The 22,601-nt window shown below is 43.9% G+C and overlaps 1 pseudogene; it reads left to right on the top strand.

Moving 5' to 3' along the window:
* Nucleotides 1-910: 910 nt before the first annotated feature.
* LOC134409951 (protein FAM133-like) lies at nucleotides 911-18,907 on the top strand (annotated as a pseudogene).
* Nucleotides 18,908-22,601: the final 3,694 nt, after the last annotated feature.

The following is a 22,601-nucleotide window of genomic DNA, read 5'->3' as shown; positions in this document are numbered from 1 at the left end:
CATGATTGATGGTACTAGAGAATGATCGGGAGAAGTTTTGGGAGGAAAAACAAGCAATTCTGTCTTTGCCGTATTAATTTTCAAATGACGATGAAGAAACCAAGCTGAGATATCTGAAAGACATGCCGAGATACGATCCTGAACATCAGGAGAAAGTTCCAGAGATGAAAGGTATCATTGTGTCTCATCAGCATACAAATGATATTGGGGGCCGTGAGATCAAATAAGATTACCCAGGGACAACATATATAAAGAAAACATTATTATCACATTGGAAGGACAAATTTACACCTCCTATAATGCAATGGATCTAGGACCTAATAACATTATCAACCGGTGTTATACAGACGCAACTTGCAAGAGGATAAATATGTGGATATTTGGTCTGCTTTTCTTGAAACCTTTGTAGAACTCTCTTCCCTTTCTTCCCCCAGTTTATATGATGGAAATGATGATAATTCTATATACACAATCTATGATGCCTCCCTCCCCCCCCCCCGGTTTTCATGATGTATTTTCTGTTTTGTTTGTTGATACTTTTAGGATGTTTTTTAACAATGTATGCTATGTTTTTAATTAGTATTTTATGTATTTTATACTTGCTGTTGTTCCCTGCCTCGATCCAATCGGAGAGGCGGGTAGGAAATAAATTATTATTATTGTTATTCACAATAATAATACGACGACGACGACGACGACGAAGAAGAAGAAGAAGAAGAAGAAGAAGAAGAAGAGAACAACGGGCCAAGCACTGAGCCCTGTGCTTCAACGGCTGCTATTGCGCATACCCATGTGCCACAGAACAGGCTTGGTAGTGTTTGATGTTAAAAACTTGATGGGTAGCAGAGAAGAGGGTGCCACATAGGCTGGCTTGATTCTCGCTGAGTGGGTGCAGGGATTTCTGCATGCCATGGGGAAGAAGGATAACCGGATGACTTATATGGATCCCATAGCAATGGTTAGATCCTGCTCCATCTTCAGGACCTACCATACAAGACTACTTGAACAGACCAAGACCAACATGGGAAGAAGTCAAAGAACAACTAGAAAAGAAGAAGAAGAAGGTTCCCAAGGCCTTAGCAGAATTTGAGGAAATGATGAATGAGAACTGGAAGAAAGAATTGGAAAAACATAGGGAGAAATCGTTAAGTGGAAGCAAGAGTACTTCAAGAAAGAAAGAGAAAAAGGAAAAAGAGAAGGAGAAATCCAGTTGGTTCTCTCCATCTTCCTCTTCCTCATCAACCTCTGATTCTTTCAGCAGTTCTTCTGATATTGAAGATGAGGATAAGAAACAAGGGAAAAAGAGGTGGAAAAGAAAAGGTATCGCCCCTCACGGAAATCGTCGGAAAGCACTAGTTCAGATTCTGAATCGGACAGCAAGGACAGCTTAAAAAAAATAAAAGATCTAAGGAAGACTACGAGCCTCGTGTGGCGCAGAGCGGTAAAGCAGCAGTTTCTGCAGCTGAAACTGTCCCCATGGCCTGAGTTCGATCCCAGCGGAAGCTGGTTTCAGGCAGCCGGCTCGGGTCGACTCAGCTTTCCATCCTCCCGAGGTCGGTAAAATGAGTACCCAGTTAGCTGGGGGAAAGGTAAAAACGGCCAGGGAAGGCAACGGCAAACCACCCCGCTATAAGGTCTGCCAAGAAAACGTCAGTGAAAGTTGGCGTCCCTCCAAGAGTCAGTAATGACTCAGTGCTTGCACGAGAGGTTCCTTTCCTTTCCTAAGGAAGACTATAAAAGAGAAAAGAAATACCAAAAGCCTTGGTAGAAAAAATGTGTGTGGGGGGGAAGATTGTGGGGATGGCTTGTCATTGTCGGACTCCTCATCAGAAGAGCAAACAGATGAGGTACAAGCAAAAAAGAAGAAAAACAGTAAAGAAAATAATAATAATGAGAAAATAAAAAAAGTGAAAGAAACATTGAAAGAAGAAGAAAAGGAAGACAGCGAGCTCAAGTTCTCACTCGGAATAACATCCATCAAGCCGTTGAAGCCCTGTTCTCCTTTAGATCTCTTTGGTTCATATGATTAATGCCATTAATTAGGAAAGATAAAAGTATGTATATTTAGCATTGCTCGCTAGGGAGGTGCTGTGTATAATCCATATAAAAAGGATGCCTCCTCAGGGAAGGGGGAAAAAAAAAGGGAATCTGGAATATGAATCACAGAAATCCACCCTTATGCTGCACAGATAACTAAGCTGGAGGGTGAATATTAGTACCAACTGAGGATCTAGAAATAGGACTTCAATGGTCAGTACAGGTCAGGATGGCCTGTTACTAATATGGTAGAAATTCAGACAAAAATGGAACTAAATGCTACAAAACATAACTCTATCTAAAATATTATGATAAAACCAGGAAGGAGCCACCTCATCACAAAGGTCCCAGCTATAGACAGATATGACCCAGCTATAGACAGATATACCATTCAAAGTGCTGGTATTGACATTTAAAGCCCTAAACGGTTTGGGGCCAGGTTATTTGAAGGAACGCCTCCTCCCATATGTACCTACCCGGACCTTAAGATCATCTACAGGGGCCCTTCTCCGTGAGCCCCTGCCAAAGGAAGTGAGGCAGGTGGCTACTAGGAGGAGGGCTTTCTCCGCTGTGGCACCCCGGTTGTGGAATGAGCTCCCCAGAGAGGTCCGCCTGGCGCCTACACTGTACTCCTTTCGTCGCCAGCTGAAGACCTTTTTATTCACTCAGTATTTTAACACTTAATTTTAACTTAAATTTAAATTATACTGTTTTAACTCTGTATTTTAACCTTATATCAATTTTGCTGCGTGGTTTTATCCTGGTTGTGCTTTTTATATTGTATTTTGTATTTGTATTTTTAACTTGTTGGTTGTTTTATGATGATTTTAATTTTTGTGAACCGCCCAGAGAGCTTCGGCTATTGGGCGGTATAAAAATGTAATAAATAAATAAATAAATAAATAAAATGACCTGACCCTTCCTTGTTTGGTATTGCTCAAATCATCTGTCAGATCATCTTTGGGACCTCCTTCAGTGTGTAGATAATCTTATTATATAATTTAGCCATTAGGTGGCACTGGACGTAGTTGTACCAGGGTGGAGCCAGGAGTTTCCAGTGTTATGTTCTTGCTGGAGAGAGACAATAAAGTTCTTATCTAGCATCTAGCTCCTAAGGACCAAAAAAGTTATTACTTTCATTTTTACCCCTGAGTAAGTGCAGGCCCCCCAATATGACTCAGAACCCTAGCATGGTGGGTGGAGGGGTAGGTGGAGCTTTTTGGAGTAGTAGTAGGGTGACCATATGGAAAGGAGGACAGGACTCCTGTATCTTTAACAGTTGCATAGAAAAGGGAATTTATGGAAAACCTGGTGAAATTTCCTCTTCATCACAACAGTTAAAGCTGCAGGAGCTATACTAGAGAGATCAGAGACAAAAGAGCGCAGGGCACCTGCAGCTTTAACTGTTGTGATGAAGAGGAAATTTCACCAGGTTTTTCATATATACAAATGACACCTGCTGAAATTCCCTTTTCTATGCAACTGTTAAAGATACAGGAGCCCGGTCCTCCTTTTCATATGGTCACCCTAAGTAGTAGCTACTGATCTCCACTGTATTCCACTCAGATAGAGGTGGCTGCCAGTTACAGAATTATAGAGTTGGAAGGAGCTCTGGAGGTCATCTATGTCCAACCTCTTGCTCAGTCAGTGGGTATATCTGCTGTAGACATAAATGGGGACTGTAAGGCCACATTGGTGTTTTACTCTATCCAGGGCCGGTGCTACCATAGAGGCCACTCAGGCGGCTGCCTAGAGCGCCAAGCTAAGAGGGGCGTCGGGCACAGCGCAGCACTCACGCGGGTTGGCTGTGAGCCAACCAGGCATGGGGATTCAGCTGGGCCTGGGCGGGCGAGATGGCGCCCCGCACCCGCCCAGCTGAAGTGAAGCCTGTGACGCTGGGGTGGGGGTGGGGCGGCTCCATGTTCGGACTTCCGGAACGCGCCTGGAAGAGAAAGCGAGAGAGAGAATGTATGCGTGAATGGGGTGCATGGGGTCTTTGAGTGAATGCATGTGTTCATGCGTGTGTTTGTTTGGAGTGAGTGATGCTGAGTGTGTGTGCGTGTGTGTGTGTGAGTTGGGGGGGGATGATTTGGAGGTGATATTCCTATTAAATAATGCATTTTAGACCCATAGACGTTCCTTTCCAATTTGTTTGCTATAATTGGCATGATGTATTTCTTGCACTTTAAAATAAATTTAGCAGTTTCAAGTTTTGTGCTTCTTATTTTTTCCAGGAAACATCTGTTCTTAAAAATCAAAGTTGGCATTTTTTTGGGGTGGTGGTGAAAGTAGCTCACCTTGCCTGGGGTGCAAAATAGTCTGGCACTGGCCCTGACTCTATCTCTAAGGAGTTCAGAACAGCAAATATGGCTACCCACTTTATCTTGACAACAACCCAATGAAATAGGTCAGGCTGAGAGAAAGAGTCCCACACTGACCAGTATCAGATGGTTAGTTCAAGGTCTGAGCATGGATTTGTCCACAGGGCTACAGAATTCCAATTCAACATTCTGTCCATTAGCCCTGTTCAGAAGACACCTTAAACCATGGCTTTAACTATGGTGAATAAAGCAAAAGGTCTTATATTCACCATAGTTAAAACCATGGTTTAGGGTGTCTTCTGGCTTAACCACCATGGTTAAAGCCATGGTTTAAGGTGTCTTCTGAACAGGCCCAGTGTGTCTTGCAAGTGGCCCATCTATACACTGGTTCAAACTCTTCTTCATTTTAGTGAGGGTGGTGCAGAAAGGATTCATCATGGATCATGGGTCCCGTGCAACTGATGCTTACTCTGTTAATGAAAGGAGGATCTGAGGTCACTCTAGTTTGAGACAGTAAGAAAAATGCTCCATTTCTCTAGGTCCCTACTCAAAACAAAGAGCATTTAGTCAAAGACTACTGTTTTGCCAGACCGTTTAAGCCTAATTGTATTAATGAGTGCTAATAAGATTGAACCCACCCATTTAGCACTTTTGAGGATAAAGTACAGTGAGATTCCTAGAAAGGACTCTTGGGAACAAGAGAAACCCTCCTTCTGCCAGACTAGTTTTCCTTAATGGCCTTTAATTTCCGTGTTCCTGTGATTGCTGTATGAGTTAAATGAAGCACCTCATATATTTTAAAAAACACTATTAGTGATTGCAGCAGAGGAGGCTAGGGAATTTAGTCTGGTCCACATATTTAAGTGAACCAGCCTATTTCACATTTCCAAGACTAATATGTGGACCAGAACATAGCTTTCCTTCAAATTCTGCACTTTTCCAAATTTTGTGATGTACTTCTCTCAAATATCGCATACAAAATGTTTGACCAGAACTTTCTTCATTTGCGTCCCCAGACATGGATACGGGGGCATTTTTTTATTTTTTGAGCAAAGCTCATATGTCCCCGAATGCGGAATTCCATTGGCAAAATGTGATCTCATTAGAAAAATGTGCACATGAAAAATGCATATTTTGGGAAAAAAAAAAAGCATTTTCACGCTTTAGTCAATGGAAGGAAAGTAGGTCATTGTATGTGCTTTTAAAAAAAACGGGTACCAAAATGGGCGCTTTTCCTATCTGAACCATCACCACTACCACCACCACCACAAAAAAGCATGGGGATTCAGCTGGGCCTGGGCAGGCGAAATGACGCCCCGCACCCGCCCAGCCGAAGTGAAGCCTGTGACGCTGGGGTGGGGTGGGAGGTGGCTCCACGTTCAGACTTCCGGAACGTGCCCGGAAGAGACAGAGAGAGAGAGAGAATGTATGGGTGAATGGAGTGCATGGGGTCTTTGAGTGAATGCATGTGTTCATGCATGTGTTTGTTTGGAGTGAGTGATGCTGAGTGTGTGTGCGTGTGTGTGTGTGTGAGTTGGGGGGGATGATTTGGAGGTGATATTCCTATTAAATAATGCATCTTAGACCCATAGACGTTCCTTTCCAATTTGTTTGCTATAATTGGCATGACGTAGTTCTTGCACTTTAAAATAAATTTAGCAGTTTCAAGTTTTGTGCTTCTTATTTTTTCCAGGAAACATCTGTTCTTAAAAATCAAAGTTGGCATTTTTGGGGGGTGTTTGTGTGTGAAAGTAGCTCACCTTGCCTAGGGCGCAAAATAGTCTGGCACCGGCCCTGCATATACTGCTTTCAAACCTCTTTCATAGTGTTGTATCCTGCTTGGTGTAGATGTGTCATGGGCCCCAACAGTTGTCAGTGCATTTCAGCACCACTATAAAACAGTAGTGTAGATCTTGCAGTGCACTTCAATACCGCTATAGAGCAGTAGTGTGGCTCCTGGCTTTTATATACCGCTTTCATAGTGCAATATCCTGCTTGGTGTAGATGAGCCCTGAGACTGTAGACAGAGTTATGACCCTGGGGGCAGGGGAAGGTCCACTTAGATTTCCAGACCCCTGCCCCTCTCAACCTGTCACTCCTCCTGCCCTGCATAAGATGGGCAGAGGCTTCTGATCTCAGAGGCCTCTGTTTTCCAAGAGTCTATCTGGTAGCACTGTGCCCTACCATTTTCTATCAGTGATTCAATTCACCTTTGGAATGTGGCATGGCACCCAGTAAACCAATATATTATAGTTGTTGTTGTTGTTGTTGTTGTTGTTGTTGTTGTTGTTGATGTTGAGAACAACAAGAAGAAACAATGCCCCTTCATCATCAAATCACAGGGCAGTGTACAAAAGTCAGAAGCAACAATTAATATTAAATTAAAGCTAAATACACAAAGAGAACCTCTGAGGTGCCATAGCATAGTTCGGATTCCCAGATTCAAGGTCAGAGACAGTGCAATGACCTTGGAGCTGAGAATTGGTGCTCTGACCCCCATCTCCCTTACGGCTGACATGGAAAGAACCATGCCGGCTGCTTCCTGAGGCCAGGAACTCAGCCTCGGAGGATGAGGGAAGAGGACATTTTGGTGAGTGGGGAGGGGAGGAGACTGGAGAGGCCAGGATATGAGCTGTCCTGAGGCCTCCTTCTCTCTGACTCCAAGATGCTTTCAATAGATGGCAAAAAAGCCACACTAGCGAAAATTCAGGGCAGGAGGAGCAGTGCAGTTCAGAGGCTTACTGTCACTGCCGTCGGATTGAACACTATGCTAAGTATTCAAATCAGCAGGTGCCTGGGTTAACAGGCATTTCTTAAATCTGACTAGCCACCAGCCTGAGATTTGAAACCTGGGCTTTTATAGGGTGGAACTTTCCAGAATACAAACCTCCCCACCTTCAGCTTGGAGTGACACAGTCAATGCCAGAAGGACTGTACCACTGTACTACTCAGCTTAAGAGAGACCCAGATCCAATCTCTCAGAGAGTTCAAGCTCTCCTCTTCCTCTTCCTCTGCCGCCGCCTCCTCCTCCTCCTCCTCCTCCTCCTCCTCCTCCTCCTCCTCCTCCTCCTCCTCCTCCTCCTCCTCCTCCTCCTCCTCTTCTTCTTCTTCTTCTTCTTCTTCTTCTTCTTCTTCTTCTTCTTCTTCGTGCTGTGCTCCTAACCATTCTAAATTATACATAATGATGAAGTGCTGTCTTTTTAAATGGCACCATTAGGATAAATTTAGCCAGAGACCATTAATTTTCTTTTAATGGTAGCTTTTCTCACTCTTTTCACTGGGATACCTGGAGTTGAAAGGACAGATGGCACTTGAGAGATGACATAGTAACCAGGGGGCATGTTTTCCACATCGCTTTTAAGTTGAAATATCATTATTTTTCACATTATGTCCTCCATTTTTCTAAGCGTTGGTGCTCAGCCCAGCAGGAAAGAATGGATTTATCTTTGTAGCCAAAAAGTAAGATCAGATTGTGAATTTGTATAGGAGCTGGAGGCTTTACCGCTCTCTTATTCTCAGCAGGGTTATGATCCAGGTGGTAGCCTATATGGTCATTCTCCTTATCCTGGCTAGTCTCATAAGTCAGAGGGCCTGGTACCCGAGACTATGGCAGATCACTCTCCTAGAAAAAGTGACACAAAAGTTGAGGCTAGCATAAGGACAGTTCCATAAAGACAAGCTTGAAGGGGTATGGAGGAAATACATTGAATTTGTAAATACAGCAGAACATGGGAGAAGGTCTCTATTGGCACATACGGGGCAATGGAGAGCATTGATCTAAGGGAATGAAGGCCCCTTTCCCATATGTCCGAAAGTAAACTTGATCCATAAATGGGTGATCTTGAGATAAAGAGTTGTGAGTAATGAAATAAGAGGCTCAACTACACCAAGCAGGATAATCCATTATGAAAGTGGTATGAAAGTGGTATATAAAAGGCAGGAGCCACACTACTGCTTTATAGCAACATTGAAGTGCACTGACAACTGTGGGGGCCCATTGACACATACTATATACCGCTTTCATGCCAGTTTCTTAGTGGAATATCCTGCTTGGTGTAGATGTGTCAATAGGCCCCAACAATTGTCAGTGCACTTCATCACCACTATAAAGCAGTAGTGTAGATCCTGCAGTGCACTTTAATACCACTATGGCCGTAGCTAGACCTAAGGTTTATCCCAGGATCATCCCGGGTTCGTCCCTGCCTGAGCGCTGGATGCCCTGTGTGGCAATTAGATGAACAGGTTTGACCCCAGGACAACCCTGGGATAAACTTTAGGTCTAGCTACGGCCTATAAAGCAGTAGTGTGGCTCCTGCCTTTTATATATCACTTTCACACCACTTTTACAGTGGAATATCCTGCTTGGTGTAGATGAGCCCAAGGTGTATTCAGCAATTTAATGTTTAAGTAATGTTAAAACCAGACAGAAACTGGAATGATAATTGAATGTAAATTAATGATGATATCATTTAACTTATGTAACCAGAATTAAAGAGAAATATAATTATTTTCAATTTTAAAAAAAGGCAGATGGCCTCATACAGCTACCAGGGGATTTCTCTGGTGGCCTCAAAATTCCACCATGGCTAATCATTTCCTGTGGCCCTGGTTGTGATGTGTGTGTGTGTGTGTGTGTGTGTGTGTGCAACTGATGTGGAGTTCTCCAATGCTGCTTCCAGAATGTTGGGGGTCTGATGCTTCTGCAGGAATTATGGGAAATGCGATCACCATATTTTCACAGTGTTGTGTTCATCAGCATTTTACAACTATATTTTCAAAATTGCTAGCTATTTCCAATCTATTATTACTAAGCAATTTAAATGGCAAATAATCATGTAATAGCATAAACCAGAGCAACAGAACAACAATTGTGAACCCATTATAAGTAAATCAATTTGATTATGCATCATCTTCAGCATCCAATATATTTTTATAACGTTTTGATCATCTTTGTGAGTATTTTTACTTATGTTTTTGCTATTTTTATTAAAAAAAGGTGAGAAAGAGCCTGTGAGGAAATTGAAACAGAAAGGTTTCAGAGAGATTTTAGCATCCTACATCAGTACTGAGCAGATGGGCTGCAATTTGTCCACCCTGTCGTGTCTTCACATGGCCCAGGCATCTACAGAAAGGCAGAACAGCAGGACGGAGAGTTTGTATTTCAGTTCCTCTCCTGTTTTTATGACATTGTTAACACCGGGCTCCTGATACAGACAGATGTTCCTCTTTGATCCCCCTGCAAAGAGGCAGCTGTCCAGGTGCTGAACTGGGATGTTGGCAGAAACAACCCTCTAGGCATTGCAGGTAAGAATTCTACAAAGGCAGCTGTCCTGAGTCCTGAAATAAAGTGATAGGGGAGGTAACAGTTACATTTCCCAGATAAAAATAGTAACACCTGGATACAACATCTTCACTGTCCAAACCAAGCATGTAATAAAGTAGGGTCCTTTCTATCAAAACCATGTTAGATTGGTTAGACTTCAGGGTCCCACATGAGTCTTTCCTTGCAAAAGACTAACATGCCTACCTTTTAAGAATTGGTCCAAATGGAAACTGATCACCAAGGTGGTCCCAGAGAATGAAAATCAATGAGCAAATCTCCTGTGGGGAGGAGGCACAGCCAGGTGATGCTCATAAAGATGGGCCATTTGGAAGAACCAGTATAATGCGAACAAGCCCATGGGTGTTTGAGTCAAGAGAGGAAGTAGCAATAGAATCATAGAATAGAATCATAGAATAGTAGAGTTGGAAGGGGCCTATAAGACCATCGAGTCTAACCCCTTGCTCAGTGCAGGAATCCACCCTAAAGCATACCTGACGGATGGTTGTCCAGCTGCCTCTTGAAGGCCTCTAGTGTGGGAGAGCCGACGATATTATTATTATTATTATTATTATTATTATTATTATTATTTATTTATTTATTTATTTATTTATATAGCACCATCAGTGTACATGGTGCTGTACAGAGTAAAACAGTAAATAGCAAGACCCTGCCGCATAGGCTTACAATCTAATAAAATCATAGTAAAACAATAAGGAGGGGAAGAGAATGCAAACAGGCACAGGGTAGGGTAAGCAGGAACAGGGTAGGGTAAAACTAACAGTATAAAGTCTGCACAACATCAGACTAGTTATTTAATGGAATCTTATGCCTTTCAGAATGGAGAAAGATGTTCAGAAAATATCATTGTGGGGTTCCAAGGTGCCTATACTTTTGCACCTGGTGTGCAAAGAGGTGTGCTGAGCTCCCTTTTGGTGGCACACTGCAGGTGGAGGCAAAAGTGCTCTCCACCAGAGGCGGGGAAACTTTTTTCACTCTAAGGGCTGCTTTGCCTTGTGGCTAACTTACCAGGGGTCACATGCCAGCTGTAGGTAGGGCACCCATGAAAAGTGGGTGGGGTCAAATATGAAGTGGGTGTTGCCACCCACACACTCTTTTTCATCCACACTATTTATTTATTATTTCATTTATATCCCGCCTTTTGTCCTGCAAGGAACCCAAGGTGGCACACATAACCTTCCTCTGCTCCATTTTATCCTCACAACAACAACCCTGTGAGGTGGGTTGGGCTGAGAGTCTGTGACTGGCCCAAAGTCACCCATTGGGTTTCCATGGCCGAGTGGGGACTAGAACCCGGATCTCCCGACTCCCAGTACAACACTCTAGCCACTATACTACACCGGCTCTCTCACACATAACACATATATGCACATCCATTCTCTGAAATACACTACACACACAAACGCACATTCTTTCTCATACAGATTTTACACACCCTCTCATACAACACCCGCACCCACACACCTCCCTACAGCAATGAGGCTTGGGCGGGGGGGGGGGAATGGTTTCTTTCAACACTGATTTCTGTGCAAGGGAGGACTTTCAGCATGGGGGCGGTTGCAATATGTGGGGAGGGAGGGTTAGGCCTTCAATCCCAGGTGTGACCCTCCATCTCCGCCCACCTCTGTGCTGCAGTCAGGCTTAGATAAATCATTCCATTTATGGCAATAAACAGCTTTCTTCAAGCCTCATTGCTGAGTGGGTTGGAAGTGGGTGGAAGGCCCTGCAGGCCAGCTGATGCTGTAGACATCACAATACAGAGACATCTCCAAGATCTTTCTAGCTAAGCCGACACAAATGTTTCCACGACCCCAAAATAGGATTATTTATTTATTCAAAATATTTCTTGGCCACCTTTCTGGGCAGAGCCCCTCACAAGGCGTTTTACAACTAAAATGTTAAAAGCAATGTATTTATAAAACGTATTCACAATAAAACAGCAAGTAAATCAATGAACCAGCAGGAACAACATTATCAGCAACAGCAGTATACATCATGGGAAGGCCATGGTAAAATAAAATGTTTTTAGGGCCTTCTTGAAAGCCTGCAAGGATGGTGCATGGCGGATCTCCGATGGGAGTTTGTTCCAGAGGTTTGGGGCCACCACAGAGAAGGCCTTCTCCTGTGTGGACACCCACCTAATTGCTCTCACAAGTGGGCAAATGCGAAGGGCCTCTCTTTCTGATCTTAAAATGTGGGCAGGCTGATATGGGTGAAGGCGTCTCTCCAGGTAACTAGGACCCAAACCATTTAGGGCTTTAAAGGTCAAAACCAGCACTTTGAATTGGGTTTGGAAACACACTGGTAACCAGTGCAGCTGGGGCAATATAGGCATTATATGATCAAATCGCCTCACCCCTACCAGTACTCAGGCAGCCGCATTCTGCACCAGTTGAAGTTTCCGAACTGTCTTCAAAGGCAGCCCCACGTACAGCGCATTACAGTAGTCTAGCCCGGACGTGACTAGTGTGAGGAGGATAGCTAATCAGAGCCTGAAGTGATTTACGAGGCAATTAGGATGGGACAACCTATGGTGCCAGCGTCATGCTGGTTGTATCAGTGCTGCATTGCAACCTTCCCATCTGCAGTGGATCGCTGTGTGGTGCTTCTGCTGGCCCTCTGATGTTCCACTCTGAAATTCGGGCCAGCAAAGATTTCATCAAAATAAATGTGGGGGAGAAATTTGTGCTTGTTGGAACACAAAGAGGAGCCTGCATTGAAACAGAAGTGAAAGGACAGAAAGATGACTGAGCAGAATTAATTATCAGCTACCCACAGCCAGCCAAATCTCCACCTTTGTTCGGATGAGATATAAAGCTATGCAGAGCCAGAAAGGCACCCCATCAACAACTAAGTACCACATGAATAAAAAGATGATCCATTGATCTCTGGAAATCAGACAGTACAGAGCACTGAGACATGATACTGAGGATATCATATTACCAGTTGCAAGAGCTTCTATGGATGCTGAAAGCTCTCTCAAGTCAGGACTGGTAGGCATTGTGTACTATTTGGATTAGACATTTAGAGAGAAAGTCCCATAGCTCTAAGACTCTTAGAAGTAAACCCTTTTTACATTCATATGCAGCTCACTATTTTGGGCCATGGTGACAAATGCACACATTGAAAAACCAATTAGTATGCATTAGTGCTTCTCTAGAGATTCTGAAGGAGTACCATTTCTCACCTAAACTGGCCACACACTAAGGGTACAACCCTATGTGTGCTTAGACAGAGAAAAAATATATATCCTGCAACTCCCAGAATTTCTGAGCTAGCCAGAGGTTAGATGAATATCAATCTAGGGAACGGAATTAAGTCTAATGTCACTAGATTTTGGGGTGTTACTCCTCAGAGCACATGGATTTTGGATTTTACCTTTGTTTTTATTGTATCCTGTACTAACATTTAGTTAAAACTCACACAAACAAAATTCAAAGTTGGGTAGGGTGACCATATGAAAAGGAGGACAGGGCTCCTGTATCTTTAACTAGACAACCATCTGTCAGGGATGCTTTAGGGTGGATTCCTGCATTGAGCAGGGGGTTGGACTCGATGGCCTTGTAGGCCCCTTCCAACTCTGCTATTCTATGATTCTATAACAGTTGTATTGAAAAGCGAATTTCAGCAGGTGTCATTTGTATATATGGGGAACCTGGTGAAATTTCCTCTTCATCACAACAGTTAAAGCTGCAGGTGCCCTGCCCTCTTTTAAATCTGGTCACAGTATCGCTGCAGTATAGCTCCTGAAGCTTTAACTGTTGTGATGAAAAGGAAATTTCACCAGGTGCAACATGCATACAAATGACACCTGCTGAATTCCTATTTTCTATGCAACTGTTAAAGATACAGGAGCCCTGTCCTCCTTTTCATACGGTCACCCTAAAGTTGAGAGTTAGTTCATCATCCCTTTTTGACTGCTTTCTTGTTGACTGATTCTCATGAAAGACACTTCATTGGAAAGCACATTATTTATTTATTTTTATTTTTATTGCATTTTTATACCACCCAATAGCCGAAGCTATTACATGAATTACATGAATAACAACATTTTTCATGAAAATTAAAAGTTGGGAGTTATTTATGTCCATAAAGCTTCTTTTTTTTTTTTTTTAAGAATTAGGCTATCTTCTATAACAATGTACTATAAACTTTTATTTTTAACATAAAAAGTCAATTCTAATTAAACAAACATAATTAATTACAAATTGGAGCAAAATGAATTATGAACACAAAGAAGTCTCTGTACACTTTTACAGACATGGGTGCAGGCTAACATACAATGATATGCTAATAACATATGACCTGTAAACAAATCATGAATGGATTAAGGGACACCTACAAATTATTATTATTATTATTATTATTATTATTGTTATTGTTATTATTATTATTATTATTATTATTATTTTCTATACCACCTTAAAAACCGAAGCTTTCAGTTAAAAGTAACTAAGTCAAAGTTGAGTTATTGCTCAGAAAGGAAGTCTCTAGCTGTTAAACTTAACGAAATAACATTTAAAAGTCTCTACACACCTTGATAAACACAGATGCAAGCCAAAGTACAATGATATGCCAGGCCTGAAAACAAGTCAGGGACAGACTGTGGACCATCTATCTGCATACACCTGTCTTATTTATTTATTTATTTATTTACTGCATTTCTATACTGCCCAATAGCCGAAACTCTCTGGGTGGTCTTCTATCATGGAGAACTTTACATTGCCATGAGTCATGTGCACTCATTGGCAAAGCTCAAGATTCAAGTCATCAATGGAGCAGAATAAGGACATTACAGTGGTCACCCTGGAGTTTTCATGAAAAACATTATAGTTAAGGATGTTTTGTAGAAATGAAATATGTGAAACTTTGAATGTTTCCATAAACTCCATTAGTTAAGTTAAACTTAGGTATTCAAAGCTACCTTCAACATGCTACACAGGAAAGACTGGAAGAGTTGGGTATGCCTAGCCTGGAGAAGAGAAGATCAAGAGGAAAGATCGTATTGCTTCACAGGGTAGGACCTAAACCAGTGCGTTCCAGTGACAAGAGTGGGATTTTGTCTATACATTAGGAAGAACTTTCTGAGCTGTTTGACCGTGTTATGAGCTGCTTGATAGTGGAGGACATGGCTTCAGAAGGCGGTGGACTCTCCTTTGTTAGAGATTCTTAAGGAGAGGCTGAATGGCCAACTATCAGGGATACTGTAGAAGAGGATTCCCCATATTATCAGAGGGTTGGACTAAATAACCTTTGCAGTAGGGAGGCTGGTGGCTCCAATTTCAGCGGGGCAGTGAACCCATTCTGGGTTTTAGTCAGAACGCTAAGAGAAGTGTCCAAGGTGCTGCACCCATTTGGGGGATTGGCTTAACACTTTGGATAGCTCCTTTACAGTTCTATGTGGTTCTGATTAAAACCTAGAATAGATTCACAGTCCCATCAAAATTGGAGCCACCAACCTCCACTCGGTACCAATAATAATAATAATAATAATAATAATAATAATAATAATAATAATACATTTAAGACATAATTCCAAAAGATGCATACAAAAGTTAAAAGAAAAAATGTACTCATTCTCCCTTTCTGCCCCCTTTCACTCTCCCTCTCTTTTTGCCATCCCCCTCTCTCTGTCTTTCTCTCTGCCACCCCTTTTTCTCTCTTCCTCACTCTTCATTCTTTCTTTCTCTCTCTTTGCCACCCCTCACTCTCTGTCACCCCCTCTGTCTCACACACACTTCATGTTCTCTCTCTCTCTCTCTACCATCCACACTCTTTCTGTCTCTTTCTTTCTGCCACCCCTCTCTCTTTGCCATACCTTTCATGCTCTCTCTCTGTCTCTGTCTCTCTCTCTCTGTCTCTCTCTCTCTCATCCCTCCTCTCTGCTGGCCACCCTTTTACTCTCTGTCTCTCTTCCGGCCATCCTGTTCTGTGTCCTCCTTCCTGCCCAGCTGGGGGAAGAGCCATATTGCTCTTTCAGAGGTCTGAACTGATCACTTGCAGAGGGATTTTAAAATTAGGCTGAGGGCCGCAGAAAATCAGGGCAGGGGTTTGCCCACCCCAATTTCCACCACCCCCATTTCTTTTCATTTCTTTGTCTCTCGGCTGCTCAGGCCTTAAATAGCACCTCTTTAGGCTTGATTTTTCTTTCTTTCTAATAGATGAATTCTGAATTGGCAGAATGAGAGGTTAATGAAATGAATTCCTGGCATCATTCTCCTGGCTCTTCATCTCAGTGTCTGCTGTGATTGATTGTCTCCTTTACAGACAACACCAGAGCCAAGATATTCGAAGATAAAGCAGATTAAACAATAACAACAACACGCACCTGTAAATTACATGAGCTCAGTAATAGGCTGGATGAAAGCCAATAAATCGAAGGTCAGTCTTAACAAGACACAGGCACTGTGAGTGGACACTTCCTTGGTCCAGGAGGGATTCAACCTATTTTGGATGGAGTTGGACTCTCTCCCTAAAGGATCAGGTTCACAGCTTCGGAGTAGTCTTTCATTCATCTATGTTACTTGATCCATCCTCTGGTAACATCTCAGTCAGACTACTGCAATGGAGCTGCCCTTTGAAGGCAGTTCGGAAGCCTCGAGCTGGTTCAAAAATACAGCAGTCAGGATTTTAACTGGGATAGCTTGCTAGGAATGCATCTTTCCATTTTTTACGATTCTACGATTCAAGGTGCTAGTTTTGGCCTTTAAGCCATTCACACATTGGGACCAAGGTACCTTAAAGGCCACTTCTTCCTTATCAGCCAGCATGGGAGTTAAGACCTTCCACTAAGACCTATCATAATCATCATCATCATCAAAAAGACCACTTCAAAAAATACCCGTTGCCTTATAAGATAGATATTTCCCACCCAAATTCAATTTGAATTTCCTCTGCCTATTTTCTTGGCTTACACTCCCCCCCTCTTTTTTTTGAACACAGAAAACTGCATCAGTAAAATGGGTCAATTAAAATAAATATGGCGTAATTCAGAGGGCTTTGTGCACATGTCATTCTGGTAATGGGGGACTGTATTGCCGCCTCCATCTCCTGAAGTGGAAAGGGAAAATTTGCATGCATTTCTTCTCAAGATATCATGCTTGATGGCAAAACTTAGACAATCTCATCCTGGAGATGACAACTTTATTTAATGGATGCCATTTGGTGATCCTGAGTTCTAGGAAAGAGAGATAGAGAGAACATGTTTTCACTTGCTCCAAAACATGTGTAATTTTACAAACCTTTCTTATCCCACTCCTTAAGTGTCTTAGGTCTAAACAAAAATTCCTCAGAGAGATGTAACCTTTTCTCATAGGTAAGGTGCTTCACTCAATTATTTCCACAGCCCATTCCTGACTTTCTCCAGCTCCATTCTATTCCCACATGCAAATCATGCACCACATGGACATGCATAAGTGCACAAAAGAGTTGCTGAAGACCATTAAGGACTTGCAGTGAGTTTATTCAGCTGAAGTTAGTAAAGCACACCCATGTTTCAAACTGGACCAAATGTCTTGTACATTCTTCTCTCGTTTGGAATGTCATTTGTTCCTGAGAATGCTACTCACTCACTCACTCACTCAGTCACTCACTCACTCCCATGGCCCTTATATGTCTGTTGTTGCTGTGGCAAGGAGAGATGGAAAACTATATTTCCCAGGGTCCCTGGACACTGTTGGAGGGGATCTACACAGCGTTGTGAAGGCGCTTGCGTGCGCCTGCAGTGCGCCCAGAAAATCATTGTGTAGATCCTACCCTGGCCCGCTGCGCTCTGTCTCTGCGCGCTGCAGCAGGGCGAGGGGCTGATGCCGCCGCTGCCGCAGCCTAACGAGGCCAGCCGGCCAGAATGCGCTCAGCCCGCGCATCTGCTGGGCGGGACGGCGAGGCGAGGGGCCCCCGTAGGAGGAAGCGAGCGGGCGAGCGGGCTGGGGAAACGGTTCCCTTTCCCAGGGATCGGATGCTCCAACAAAGGCTCAGGGAGACCGAGACCAGGACAGGATCTACACAATGATTTTCGGGGCGCACTGCAGGCGCACGCGAGCGACTTCACGACGCTGTGTAGATCGATCCCCTCTCGGAGCAGTGCTACAAGCCCCCAAGACAGAGGGAGAGATCTCTCTCCTGGCCACCACTGTCACCATCTCAACAACCAGGTAAGGGGATTGGGAGGATCACAGGACTGGGGATGAGGCTGCAAAAAAGGCAAATGCTATTTTGGGTTGCATTAATAGGAGAATAGCTTCCAAATTGTGAAAGGTACTGGTTCCCCTCTATTCAGCACTGGTTAGGCCTCATCTTGAGTATTGTGTCCAGTTCTGGGTACCACACTTCAAGAATGATGCAGACAAGATGGAGGGGGTCCAGAGGAGGGCAATGAGGATGAACAGGGCTCTGGAAACAAAACCCTATGAGAAGAGACTGAAAGAACTGGGCATGTTTAGCCTGGAGAAGAGAAGATTGAGGGGAGACATGAGAGCACTCTTCAAATAATTGAAAGGTTGTCACATAGAGGAGGGCCAGGATCTCTTCTCAATCCTCCCAGAGTGCAGGACACGGAATAACGGGCTCAAGTTACAGGAAGCCAGGATCCGTCTGGACATCAGGAAAAACTTCCTGACTGTTAGAGCAGTATGACAATGGAACCAGTTACCTAGGGAGGTTGTGGGCTCTCCCACACTAGAGGCCTTCAAGAGGCAGCTGGACAACCATCTGTCAGGGATGCTTTAGGGTGGATTCCTGCATTGAGCAGGGGGTTGGACTCCATGGCTTTAGAGGTCCCCTTCCAACTCTACTATTCTATTATTCATGAGGAGGCTGGGAGAAGAATTTGGATACCACTGCACCCCCAGTGACATTATCAGGAGCACAACACACTCCAGTTTGGGCTCAGAATTCACTACACTTTTTTTTGCTTTGTTTTAAGGTTTCAGTTTTGCTTTGAAAATCGTTTGTTTTGTTGACTCCAGTTTCAAACTGAACTGAAGTGTGGTTGTGGTCGTGGGTGTGGGGACAATGTTGGTTCCAGAGTTTTGAGGATTGTTGGGTAAGGGACCCTCCATGGGCTTCCTCCCACAGGGATTCTACCTTCTCACGGCCACTGCCACCAGCTTCTATTCCTCCTCCTCCTCCTCCTCCTCCTCCTCCTCCTCCTTCTCCTCCTTGTCATCACTTCTTCCTCTTGCTTGCTTGACAGGTGGAGAGGCAGTGAGCACATAGGCAGGGTCTTCTTCTTCTTCTTCTTCTTCTTCTTCTTCTTCTTCTTCTTCTTCTTCTTCTCCTCCTCCTCCTCCTCCTCCTCCTCCTCCTCCTCCTCCTCCTCCTCCTCCTTGTCATCATTTCTTCCTCTTGCTTGCTTGACAGGTGGAGAGGCAGTGAGCACATAGGCAGCGTCTTCTTCTTCTTCTTCTTCTTCTTCTTCTTCTTCTTCTTCTTCTTCTTCTTCTTCTTCTCCTCCTCCTCCTCCTCCTCCTCCTCCTCCTCCTTGTCATCATTTCTTCCTCTTGCTTGCTTGACAGGTGGAGAGGCAGTGAGCACATAGGCAGCGTCTTCTTCTTCTTCTTCTTCTTCTTCTTCTTCTTCTTCTTCTTCTTCTTCTTCTTCTTCTTCTTCTCCTCCTCCTCCTCCTCCTCCTCCTCCTCCTCCTCCTCCTTGTCATCATTTCTTCCTCTTGCTTGCTTGACAGGTGGAGAGGCAGTGAGCACATAGGCAGGGTCTTCTTCTTCTTCTTCTTCTTCTTCTTCTTCTTCTTCTTCTTCTTCTTCTTCTTCTTCTTCTTCTTCTTCTTCTCCTCCTCCTCCTCCTCCTCCTCCTCCTCCTCCTCCTCCTTGTCATCATTTCTTCCTCTTGCTTGCTTGACAGGTGGAGAGGCAGTGAGCACATAGGCAGCGTCTTCTTCTTCTTCTTCTTCTTCTTCTTCTTCTTCTTCTTCTTCTTCTTCTTCTTCTTCTTCTCCTCCTCCTCCTCCTCCTCCTCCTCCTCCTCCTCCTCCTCCTCCTCCTCGCCACCACCATTGTCTGGGCAGAGCAAGAGACAGATGAACAAGCTGGTTGCAATGGTGAAGAGGAGCAGCACTTCCAAGGGGCTCTTATCAACCATGCCTACACTTCACACCAGCCCAGGGCGGGGGGAGAGTTACTCAGCCCTATTCCCAAGGGGTCTCAGTGGCTTAAATCCAAGCGTTTCTGCTTTACTAGCTTTTGGATTGAGCTTTTAATGTCTCTGGTCATAATTTGGAGCTCTGCATTTCAACAACCACTGATGTAACAGGTTGATCTTTTACCAGCATTCAAGAACACCGCAAAGGCAGATGGCCGCAAATGAACACTCTGTCTCTCAGATGTTTAAAAGGTCACATAAAAGTTCATATCCCCAGCCTAAATTTCTAGATGGCAGCAAATTCATGCATCTCTGTCCTCTCCCGGAGCTCAGAGTTTGACATTGAAACATTCAAACGGATAGCCCAGAATGGGAGAATTAAAAGGCAGCGAGTCACTGAAAATCCCATTAAGTTCATGGCTGTCAAACATCAGCATTTAAACCTCTTTGAGAACAGCAACGTTGAGTCTGACATAATTTAATAATGGCAAAAAAGAATAAGAAAGGTCTCTCTTCCCTCACCAGGCAGATGAAATATTGAGACAGACCAGATAGCAATATAGTTAACTGTGGGCACAATTCACACATCAGTTTTTAGTGTTTAAGCCCATCTAGGGTCAATGTCCTCAGCCTTGGACATGCAGTACTTGAAGTAACTATAAAGTTTACATTACGTCAATTGAGTTGCATGAAGTACTTTGATTGCCCATTGGGGTCTCTCCCTCCCCAGTTCAGAACTTGGAATTCTTTGCTCCATTTTTGCTCATAGTCTGTGTTGGGAAGGATCAGCCCCTGTGCCACTGTGGAACCTCTGGATTCATAGCCATATTCTCACTCAGGAGACGTAGTTGAATTTTTGGGAGCTCCATAGGAGTTTAGCTCAGCTGGGAGTTCCCATCTGATTACAGGACAAGAGAGGGAGCTGGTTTGGGCCTGGGCACGATGGGAACAATGACAGCTTCATTGTGGCTGGTTGCCCAGGACTTCCACCAACCTGCTGTCATCTTTCAACCTAGACTTAGCTTGCCTGAGAGCATAGACCAGAGAGGGCTTGAAAAGGAACATCTCTACTGCCAGGTACCCTCATGCATTCTAGTTTGGACTTACCGTGACCCTTGATCTGCCTTATAGAATCATAGAATAGCAGAGTTGGAAGGGGCCTACAAGGCCATCAAGTCCAACCCCTTGCTCAATGCAAGAATCCACCCTAAAGCATCCCTGACAGATGGCTGTCAGCTGCCTCTTGAATGACTCTAGTGTGGGAGAGCCCACAACCTACCTAGGTAACTGATTCCATTGTCATACTGGTCTAACAGTCAGGAAGTTTTTCCTGATGTCCAGCTGGAATCTGGCTTCCTTTACCTTGAACCCGTTATTCCGTGTCCTGCACTCTGGGAGGATCGAGAAGAGATCCTCACCCTCCTCTGTGTGACAACCTTTTAAGTATTTGAAGAGTGCTCTCATGTCTCCCCTCAATCTTCTCTTCTCCAGGCTAAACATGCCCAGTTCTTTCAGTCTCTATTCATAGGGCTTTGTTTCTAGACCCCTCATCATTCTTGACACAAGTCCAATGGAGATTCTGGCATAAATTCTATTTTCAACTAATCTGTGCCTGTGTGTATCCTAGTTTGTAACTTGCTGTTGAACCATGTCTGTCTTGCCCAGATTTATTGTGACCTTGTATTCTGCACCATGGAGATCTCAACTTGGTAAACTATCGTTGGGATGATCTCTGACACGGTTGTAGATAGTAACCTTGAACTGTTCCTTGAACAAAGCAATGTGCCAATAGCTTCTGCTATAGTGAGATGCTTTTACCATGAGATTGGCTACAAGAAATAATCTCACTGATTTGGGTGTCCTCTGTCAGAATGCCAGAGCATGACAGACAGGGAGGAGATTTGTCTCAAGCTCAAGGCATATGAAGGAGGTCAAAAGGACACCGTGAAGTCAACTGAACAGATGATGAGCCAGGAACAAGAAGCAGAATTGGCTCTGAGGCTTAAAGAGAAGGGATATTTTTGTTCCCTAGCTGAAGGAACACAGGAGCCAAGGGCCCCATGGTGCTGTGCAAGATGGGCTCTCGTCTTTCGTCTGGAGACTCAGGTCCTGGGCATCTTTCTGAATCTTCCCAGGGTGCTCCCATTTCAAATAGGGGAAAAATGGCTCAGCACAGCAGACCAACCTGATCATGAAGCAGCTCAGGGTGCTGGACACAGTCTGCTGACTCCTGTCCTTGTTATCTTTGGAGATAGAATTGTCAGCTGCTGGATTCAGCCATGAGAGGCAGCAGACAATACTCGATGGGGTTTTGAAGGGCTCAATCAAGAGCTATTCAGGTACAAGCTGCAGGCAGATTTTTTAAAAATGTTATTATACTTAGCTGGGCTAAGACTCAGGATGGGCTTAATGGAAGACTTGGGGAGTCTATGGCAGGGTCTACACTCCTGCTTTATAACAGTGTATAATGGTTTTGACAACTGTTCAGGCCCAGGATACAGTACATATACCGTTTAAAACCTTTTTCAGAGTGATGCAGGTAATCTACACCAAGTAGGATGTTGCACTAGGAAAGCAGAATAAAAAAGGCAGGAGCCACACTGCTGCTTTATAGCAGTATTGAAATGCACTGACAACTGTTGGGGCCCATTGACACAGACCACATACCGCTTTCATACTGCTATATCCTGCTTGGTGTGGCTCCTCCCTTTTATATAAAGCTTTCATACCACTTCCATTGGGCAATATCCTGCTTAGTGTAGATTAGGGCCTTTGCTAGACCACGGGTTAGCCCCGGGTGAACCCTG

This window comes from Elgaria multicarinata, chromosome 1, assembly GCF_023053635.1.
Source record: "Elgaria multicarinata webbii isolate HBS135686 ecotype San Diego chromosome 1, rElgMul1.1.pri, whole genome shotgun sequence".
NCBI classification, from domain to species: domain Eukaryota; kingdom Metazoa; phylum Chordata; class Lepidosauria; order Squamata; family Anguidae; genus Elgaria; species Elgaria multicarinata.
Note: the sequence above shows the minus strand (reverse complement) of the source record. Positions and strands in the feature narration are given on the sequence as shown.